This window comes from Apteryx rowi, unplaced genomic scaffold (genome assembly GCF_003343035.1).
Source record: "Apteryx rowi isolate R43461 unplaced genomic scaffold, aptRow1 scaffold_48, whole genome shotgun sequence".
Taxonomy (NCBI): Eukaryota; Metazoa; Chordata; class Aves; order Apterygiformes; family Apterygidae; genus Apteryx; species Apteryx rowi.
The window spans coordinates 3269167-3279480 of NW_020450738.1; positions in this window are offsets into that span (position 1 = coordinate 3269167).

The window sequence follows — 10314 nt, forward strand, 5'->3', positions numbered from 1 at the left end:
GGTGTTCGTTTGTTTTGGTTTTGCTTTTTGCTTTTTAACATGCCCCTGGAAGTTGTGGGTGTATAGACATACTCATGTTCTCATTTGATTTGTTCCTGACAGAACTTGAGCAGCTTAAAAAGCCAATCTCAGAACATATATATGAAAGTAGTTTTCTGTATTTTATAAATGAATCAGTACAGTGTGTCAGTCTAGACCTCCCAAGACACTTGTTATATCAATACAACTTCATAGAGCATAATATTTTTCGAGCTGAATTCTAGGCCTTGTATCTTAAACAAGGTCATGTTAAGTCACTCCTAGTAATATTATTTTTTAAAAATCGTGGATAAATTTCATTAGTGGTAAGCATGCCTTTGAATTAACATGATGAAAAGCATTCCAGTAAGGATCTGAAACAGTTGTTTTCATCTGGTGGCTAAATAATAAATACTTTGATAGYCTAGATATTTAATTAGCTAAATAACCATTGCTGTGTCTCAGTGGGATTTTTTTAATCTAGCAGTATAGTATAGTTTCCTCATTCAAGATTTTTAACACTTGTGAAATTCCTACTTCTGGAAGAAAAAATATGAAAATAATGAAGTGGAACCAAGTAAATATTTTGCTTCTATTGGACGGTGTGAGCTTTCATTTTACTGCTGAACTTGGTAGGAACTTCTGTTGTAGTAGTTTAAACATCAGGCCTGGCTCAAACTACTTAATTCTTGTTCTGGTTCAGCCCTGCTCTAAGTGCTTAAACTTTCTCCACTGTATCAAAGCCCTGAAAAAGGGGTGTGAGTGTATGTGGGTATATGTGTGACCAAAAAGAAAATCATACTTCTCCACTATCTCAACAGCTTTAGTTTGCTCTTGTTGTCTTAAATAGCATAGATGAGTTTGAAGACTCTAAGCCTACATGTAAGGTGATGAAATGGAGTAAGTAATGGCATTTTCTAGTGCTTACTTCTATAGTAGTCTATCTGATATAAACCACAGCTGGCACATGAAAACTATTAATTTTAAGAACATATTGATTGTTGTGTTTAAATATTAGGAAGCTGAAAATATAGTTTCATCCTAAGAGGGAAAAGGATTGCAATGGATAAAAAGAAAAACAGGAGAAAACAGGAATCACTTAATGTACTGGTCAGTTTTGACTGTAGGCTCTTATTTGGGCTGTATATGCCCACTGTATTACAGTACGTAATTATTTTTCTTAGAGTTACAATAGTAACCCCTATTTACAGATGTCACACAAACTGCACCTGTACTGTGATAGTAAATAAATGCTCTTCAGAAGAAAGAATGAGCATTTTTTGTTGAACTCTTCAGTCAGCCCTTCCCCCCCAACATTCACTCACTCACTTTAATGCTTTACTTAAATCCAAGGTTTCTTAAATTCAAATGCAAAAATGGGTTTAAAAGGTTAACTTGCACATTTAAAGAAATGTGCTGCTACATGATTATACTACAGATGCTTAATAATCAATGCCAGAAATAACATACCCTTGAAACTGCTGTAAACTTAAATTTCTATGGTATGTGCTTAGCACTCCCATGTGGATGTAAATGGTATTAAATGTTAATTGTTCTCCATTTGTATTTTCTTGGAAAGACAGCTACAGTTATAGTAGCAAAAAGAGCAGTACTATAAACATTCCTGGATTTTTTTTTCCCTCTTATAAAAAGGGTGGGGGAGAGGGAAAAATCAACATTAGTAGTCTTTATATGTGTCTTTCATATAAATGAGAAATAAAGCTCAGTAAAAGAGAGAACTGGGATGTATTTTAAGAGATGAGAGAGAATTTTCTTGATTAGATTATTGTAAATCTTAGCTGTATCTTAAATCTGAATGTCTTCAAATTCTCAATTTCTCCCATCATTAGTATCTGGCTGAACAGTTTATTCTGCCTGTATAAATTATTTGGTGCGCATGCAAATCCTTTTCATTTCAATAGACAAGAAGTATGATTTGCAGTTCTAGAGATCAAATCCGTTAATTGCAGTGCAAGGTGAACTCTTCTCAGTTCTTTAAAAGGAATTTTCCCATGGCTTTTTTTAATAACTTAAGTTACCTTGATTCTAGCTCATCTTAGAGATTTTACAGGGTTTTTCTAGTACTCCATGAAACTAATCAGATGTACTAAGCAAATATTTAGAATATGGTTACTTTACTGGCTGATTTCACAGCTGTAAAGCTCCATTGTTTACTTGATATTTCACAATGTAAAAAATGTTTTGGACTTATCTAGAAGTCTTCTGTGAACACACAATCAGAATAACACCATAAAATAGGATACTTCTGTATTGAAGTGTTATATATCAGGCACTATAAAATCAATGAGGACTCAAAAGCAGTTATTAAAATCATAAATAATTCTGTTGGACACTATTCAAATGAATGTTGCTGCTTAAGTGCACATAAGAATGTCCCCATATGCCATTAAAGTCATTTTGTTTATAAGTTAACCTTTATATACTACTTCTACAATGCTTCCTAGCACCCAAAAAATTCTACCAAGACACTGGGAATGAAGGCCGAAGGCTTTTGTTTTAGAACTTAAAAAGAAAAGAAGATGAAAACATGAGAATAGATGGTGTTCATGTGTTGGTTTTTACAAGAAACTGAGCTATAACTACACTAACTTCCAGGTAACATAGAACTAAATTGTTTGTGTACTGGCTAGTGCTGCCAAAAACATACAACTGGAAGGTAGCAGGCTGTATTAAGTGCTTCATTCTACAGTTCAGCTGTGCATCTCTGTATTGCAGAATGTATTGGTTTTCATGAATAACCTCCAATATAAGGAAAAACTCAGATTAAGAGATGTTTGCAGATTTTTAACTATTTAACTGTGATTAGCAAACTTTCATATGCCTCTCCTCCAAGCTGTCACTAACAGTTTCTGATGACAACAACGAACTGCTGTGATGCTTAAATGTGATTTAAAAACTTGTTCCAGCTGGCTGAGGTTTCCATAGACTTTACAACTTGTTTAAATATTACTAACCTGGAACACAATGCATAAGAATTTCAGGCTAGGTATAGATAACTTTAAAAATATTGGAAAAAAGTTCATACTTCAGTAGACAATCTTTCCTAACAAGTCCCTCAAAGTGCCTGAGTGATATTTGAAGATGAAATAATGATATTGATCAGTTGCTAGTGTGCATCTTAAGTACTGCCTGTTGTTGAAGATTCTTTTTTTCCTGGGGGTGGGTGTTTGGTGGGTTGTGGGGGTTTTTTTGTTTTGTTTTGTTTTAACCACTAGTTATCACAGGAAGGCTTGATTTGTTTTCAGTGAAAATTTAATTTCCTAAGCACTTGGAATTTAACGAATAGTATGAGAAGCTTATTTTTTTGTGGTTGTGTGCTATGGGCTAATGTTTGCCTTACCCTCTCCTATGTGGGTTGGAGTTTTAAGATAGCTCTTTCTAGGAGAACTAGATTGTTACTTTCTAAAGTTAAATGACTGTTCAGCTGCATGCTACAGGCAGCCTTATCCATACCATAATGAACAAAGCTGCTATATTATACCATTATATTTGGTGGTGGTCACTCTTTTTCAAATGATACTGCGCTGATGCTGTATTGGTTGGCCCTGCCCTTTCCCTCTCTAGATGAGGAGTGAACGTTTTTGTCCTTTACTTGCTGTATGGTTGGTCACAACTGGTTTCACTCTTGGTAAGTGTCAATAGGAAAATGTAGATCCATTTTATCTGTAGTTCTTAAGGTGAAAGGATTTTTGTTTAAGTCCCTATGTATGGGTTTCTTCTAGCAGAAATATATATTTTAAGCCATGCATATATGCTGTTAACTTCAGATTTTGTGTTTGCATTCTGCATAATATCTTTAGGCAGCTAGCATTTGTAAAACTTAAGACTTATTACAGGAGAAACTTGTGTGTGCCAATTGAGATTAATTTTCACAAAATATTATTACTTTAAAATATGTTTCAGAGGTTTGGGGGATTTTCTTCTGTTTTTAAACAAAGGCTAAAAAAAGTCAAAGTTGTCAAACTAGCTCAAATAGAAGCATCTTGAGTAGTTGAGGACCCAGGCACTATGGGTGTGCGTGGAGGGGTCTCCGATACATACACAATATTGGATGCAGTGCACAGGCTTCCCCACTGTATGGGAGGATAAAGTAGGTGGTATCTACATAGCAGGCTGTGCCATCTGTCCTTATCCTGTTGGGAGCTGTTCAGATTGAGGACCCAGTGTCAAAGATGGCAATAGCTAGAAAGTGTATTGGAGATCACTTCAGTTCTTCTAATAGCCTTCTACTTGTAAAAGGCAGGCAATGGTAAAACCAATCATCTGAGAGCTGTGTCCTAATTCAACAGAGTATAGTAAGCTGGTACTACACTTCAAGCATGCAATTAGCACCTAAACTGAGTGGGTTAGTTTACCCCCCCCTTTTTTTTTTTTAAGTGGCAGGAGTACTGAGAGTAAGCGGGAAGATGAATTTGCCTCTGTATTTGTGGTAACTCTACCAGTTGAAGTATATGTGTATGGACCTTCAAGGATATTGCTAAGCTTGCTTCAACTCTTCTGTTTTGGGTAACTTGTTGTCTGTATCTTGTTACTTCTGTAAATGCTGGTTTTGCATTTCATTTTTTTCATAGTTGGGGCCACTCAAAATGCTGCATGTGTATTTTAACTTGGGCTGATTTGGACTCCTCTTTCTTCATCTGCTTCCATTAACTGCCTCCTAAATAGCCTGATGCAGAAGAGCATTATGACCTAGTGTTAATTTTGGTGTCTTCTCAAATCTCAAGGCAAAAGGTGTTCTAGTTGCATCTTTGTGCAACTTGAAACCTGGAACTATTTTCAAGTACAAAATCTCTAGCATCTGGGATATACTTTGTATGTCAGGAATCAGTTGCTTTGAGAAATTCTTGCTCTGTAAATGTTAGTACATCACTAGTATTTATATTACTAATTCAGGAGAGCATGTATGAGATATGACAGAGTCTGGCTGTTTTGCAAGGTTGGGGTCACACCGAAGAACCTGAAAGCAAAACAGGAAATAATGATTTGTTGGCTGCAGTTCTCACTGCTTCCATGTGACTTTGAGGAGAAATCTAAAGACATTAAAAACAATACAGGATGTCACTTCTGAATGCAATGTTGTTTTTGCGCTTCTGTACATTAATTGGAGATATGGCTCCAACCTAGGAAAAAATATTCAAGAAAAGCTGCTTGCTGATGGTGAGGAACCATTAATCGTAATATGCTATGCTAATGCTACAGTGCTTGCATGATAAGTTAATATATGCTTATTAATTTTTTACAGGTCTGGGGTCCACTTCTGCAAACACCGTATAGTGTAATACTACAATAATGCATAATGCATATTACTGCTTAAGTGAGTCCTCTTGTGCTGTACCTTCTACTAGTGCTTGCAAACTGGGCCTCCTTTTTATGCAGAATGTTCTGAGTTAATAAGAGTAGGCTCTTATGTTGCAAAATTTCCAGGATATTATGACACTTTCCAATATGTGTCAGATACTTTAAGTGAATGACAACTGAGTTTTGTGTTTTTTAGTATGTCATGAGATACTAGTGATTTGCAAGATGCTGCAATCTATGTTCAACTGTTTAAAAAGCAAAATACTTGCACTAGCTGTACTTAAAACAAACAAACAAAAAAAACTTGTGCAATAACATGAGCATCTTATAAGCTTATATCTTGAAAGGTGCTATCTTGATCGCTTGCACTGTTGACCATGTGTTTGGTAAAAGCACATCAAAGAAACTCATCCTATGTGGTTTACTCAGTTGGCACATACAAGTTCAAACTTCTTTATTGACAGCCTATGTGCTAAACAAATGTAATACTTTGGACAACTTACATGGCCACACACATCTTTAAGAATCAAAAGCCTATGTCCATATATGGTGCTAATAATCTCTTAAAGTTATCCAGAGCTGGTATTTTCTCACCCTTTAACAGTGAGTGGAATTTTGTGACACACCTTTTCAATAAAGCAAAATTTCTCTACACTAAACCTGTTTCAAATGTTTTTTATATAAATACATCCCTTTAAATTTTCTGTTCTATATAAAAACTGCAAAATATTATAGTAAGTATTTTAATGCAGGAAAAAATTAGGAGTGCATATGGGTTTTAACTTAAACTACACCTCCAAGATTTAATTTTCATATGTGCTTAGGAAGGACAGCTAATCTTTTGAAATTTGGTCTAAAATATAAGAATGGTATTGAGTAGGATTAAGGCATAAGGTAATAGTTGATTGGGAGGGTGGTGGTAGTTGGGGGGATGGGGGACAAATAATTCTCTGGCTTCATCTTCATTGAAGCTAGAGAGAAAGAGGATGCGAAGTGGACAAAATCATAAGACAGAGAACACTTATCCAGTAGAGTTTCATTTTTGCTGAATGTTTTGAAAAATAGACTTGTGAAGGAAGATAATCAAGTAACCATGTCTAAAGAGCAGAAGTGAAACTTGACATAAACAGCAAGGCAAATCATAGTGGGACATGGACTCATTAAAAGATACCTTGGTAGTTATGCCAAGTTTGTTTGTTTTTTTTCTAAATTACCCCTTATTTTTTTAGCTAGGCTGAACAGATACTTTATTTGAGATCTAACTGTGAATGTTCTTCCCAGAACTGGATCTTCTCTAGGTCATGAATTTGTGAAAGTGCCTTAAACTAAGATTGTTTAGATTATAGAGCAGAAAAGTTGCTAATTTTTCTGTTTTAAAGCTTCACAAGCACCCTCTGSAAGGAAAATTGTTTTGTGCGTTCTGTTGCAGAAATTTTTTTTTCTTCTTTTGGTCATTGTTTTGTTATGCTGCATGTAATGAAGGGCATTGCACTTCCTAGTCTTTTTAAAAGAGGGATCTTCTCAATCAGGTTAAAATAGGGACATTCTCAAGGCAGTAATAGTAGCAGTACTAAGTACATCTTATCTCCAGGAGGATGCGAAGCCTTTAGTTGCTGTTAAATGTCCCTTACTTTTCAATTTACAGTTGTAAAAATGTCTGCCTGTAATATTTGGAAATCCTGCCATAGTGAACTTCGAAGTAAATATGATGCTTCTATTTTGTTCAAGGGAATCTTTCCACTTCAGGACACTTGAATATGCAGACTGGTTGACATGTACACATACATATTAGCTAGCAGGCTGTATATACAAGAATACCATCTGGAAACTTGCTACATATTTGCTCTGGTCTAAAGCAGTCGCACCATGTAAACCATTAAGTTAGTATTTTTCAAATACTGGAATAACTTCTCTTGAATCATTTACACTTAGTATTTTGAGAAATAAACAGGCTCCTTTAAGATCTATTTTATGGAGCTTCTGTTTGTGTGCAAAGAATATTCCAGGTTTAGAATCCCTTCATTTAAAACAAACTTGCCATCTAGGAAGCAGAGCTGGCGGGTTTTTGTTGAGTGAAGATGGATAAACCAGTAAGAGTAATCTGAATCATGTGCCTAACTACTACTTTTAGCACTTAAGAGGAGGGAATTTGGAAGAGCCAAAGAGAAAGTTATCTGTAGCACAGTCAAGCCACAGCAAAATGTAACTTCTGTGTATTTTAATTAATGCATCCTTCAGGGAAAATTGGTTATCTTTTTTCATTTACCAAAAAGTGTGATATTAACAGAAATAAATGGCTGCATGTATAAATGCCCTGCAAAAAGAAATATTTGTGAGGATGTGACATGTGCTTTGACTAATGGACCACTGAGTGCAAATTTTTACTGCATCTATTATGAGTTACAGACACATATTTGTAAGTGTGCTAGTCTTATATGGAGAACTTTCAAGTATTTTGAATGTATTTGTGACAGTATTTTTTGTGAATAAAGTGCCTATGGAAATACAAATCCAAAAGTTGCCTACAAACTGAAATAAGGCATACAGAAACACAGCCCATACTTGAAGAGGATGGGAGGAAATTCAGTAATTATGTATAATAATAACTGGTCAACAGTGTAAGTGCTGATAAGATTCAAAGGCTCAGAAAGTTTGAATACAGAATATTGCTTTGAATATACTTTGTTAATTTAAAAATTTCATGTTTTGGCTTGGGCCCTCATTTTGTAACTTGGTTATCTTCAAAGAAAAATGAGTTAATTTGAATTTGAACTGTTTTTACAAGCCCTGTAATGGTAAACTTTGTGCTGGTGGTGTTTTTCTATTTGCTTGTTTCATGGATTTTTTTTTGTCTGTTCAGAATTGAATCAGCAAATTCTTTGATTACTCAAAATGTAGGGCAAAACAGTTTGAGGAATAGATTTTGTTTAAGCACTTAAGTAAATAGAAGGTCATTTTTGTTACACTGATACTAGAATTGGGGAGGAATCATTTCTGAGGAAAGCATTATATTACTAAAGCTTGTATATGTAGTTATTGGGGCATATAGAATATTACAAACTTATTCAGGTTATATTTTACTGTTACTTTTTATGCTTTAAAAGGAGGCTTTTTGTTTTAATGTTAATTGGAAAAAACTTTAATGTTGCAACAATTTCTGTTATTAAGTAGAAGAATCGTTTTAACATTTCAGAGCAAAGTTTAAATTTGATTAGCACAGACACCTGAAATTATGAAAAACAAAGGTCTCATTTTGATAAAAATTAATGTGAAAACTTATCTTTGCACAGCCTAGAATTAGCCATATGCCACTGAAACCAATCTTTCAACTGCATATGGAGGGAAAAAGAACTTAATCTTGTTACTTCTCAAATAGACTGTGAAGTGAGACTAGATTAGTTTTATGTAAAGAAAATAGGTAAGAACTGTAATGTTTTTCCAGCTGGAAAAAAAGAATAGCTTAGCTTATTTTCAGACCGCAGAACTCAAAACTCTCCTTAAGATCCAGATTTAAAATGTCTTTAGTTTTAGCTAAATTTTCACCTGTTGTCTCTTGCTGTATTTGTCTAATAGCTGTTCCAAGTTATTTATAGATGCATATTTTTTGTGATCATTATGGTTAAGCCACTGAATTTCAGCCAAATGCTGACAAAAAAGCTGCATTCTGTTCTGCTTCAAGGTGATTTACATTTGTGAACTTAGTTTTTTCTACTTTGTTTCATCCATACCTAGTAAAATATCCTCCTGCTGCTTATACTAAAGAGACTGCTTCCAGTTGTCTTAATTGGAGGAAAAACTGATCTTGACAGTTTGAAGCTGTATGTATGCCTAAAATTCCTGTAACTTCTGTATAATTGCAATAAAACCTTTTTATATAGTTCAGCCACTATTTTAGAGCTACTTGTCATTATATACTTACTGTTCAACTATTAAAAAAAAAGCTTTTTATTTTTGGTAGGCACCCTTTGTTCTCTCTGCTTTTCTTTGTTGGAATCCTTTTATAGGTGGTGTACTGGCAACACTTTGCCCACAGTGCTTTTTTCTTTTAGTGAGGAAGTATTGGGAGTGCTGTGTGGAAGGATAAGAAGTACTGCAATCTCTCCTGTACAATTCTTGTAAGCTTTGATGGCAATCTTAGGCCTTGATCTGAGGAGCCTTTCTGCACTATCCTGCATTTGGTTGGTCAGCCTAGAGCTGAAACAGCACTTCAGGTAGTCATTAGTTATGAAAACAAGAAGTTTTGGTATATCATTTAAGAAGTGAGCTTCAGTATTTGGTAAGGGGGAGAAGCTTTTAAAAATCTCAGTGAAAATAAATGTTTGCATAAGTACTTGAAACTGAATAGTGTAAGGCTGTAAGGAAAAGTAATGGTTTATCACTGAATGGATACACAGATGCTTAATGAAATTTGATTTAAAAAAAGGGGGTGGGGGATTAATAGTCTCTAAAGCTGCCCTGAACATGCTTTCAAGCAATTTGATTAGTGTAATTACAAATACTTTACTGACAGCATACTTGGACGCTCTTCTGTGGTTCAGTGGTGATAGGTCAGCACCCTGTTAAGCTGGAGCACCCCATGGCTTGGATTTAGCTGAAGCTTGAAGTTGGTTTTTGTCAGTCCTTCTCACACCCTGTAAGAATTGAATAGCAGAATTAAACATGCAGACATGGCAACATGCAGATAAGGTAAAATGTTTTTGAAGTCTTTATGTGCCCCGAAGGCTTGGCCCAGGTCCTCAGGCAGGGCCTGCCGCCTGCCCCGGCCGCCCCGCAGCGGGGATTAAAGCGGCGCTGCCAGAGCGCGCAGATCCGCCGCGTTAATGCCCTATAATCTGCAGGCCGCTTTTTCTCCCAATTAACGGAAGCCGCCCGCGGCCCCTGTGGGCGGCAGGCCGCGACGCCCCCGCCATCTTAGGGCGGAGCGGGGCGGCGCTGCGCCCATAAGCGGCGGCGGCGGCGGCCGCCGGGCAGCGCAGC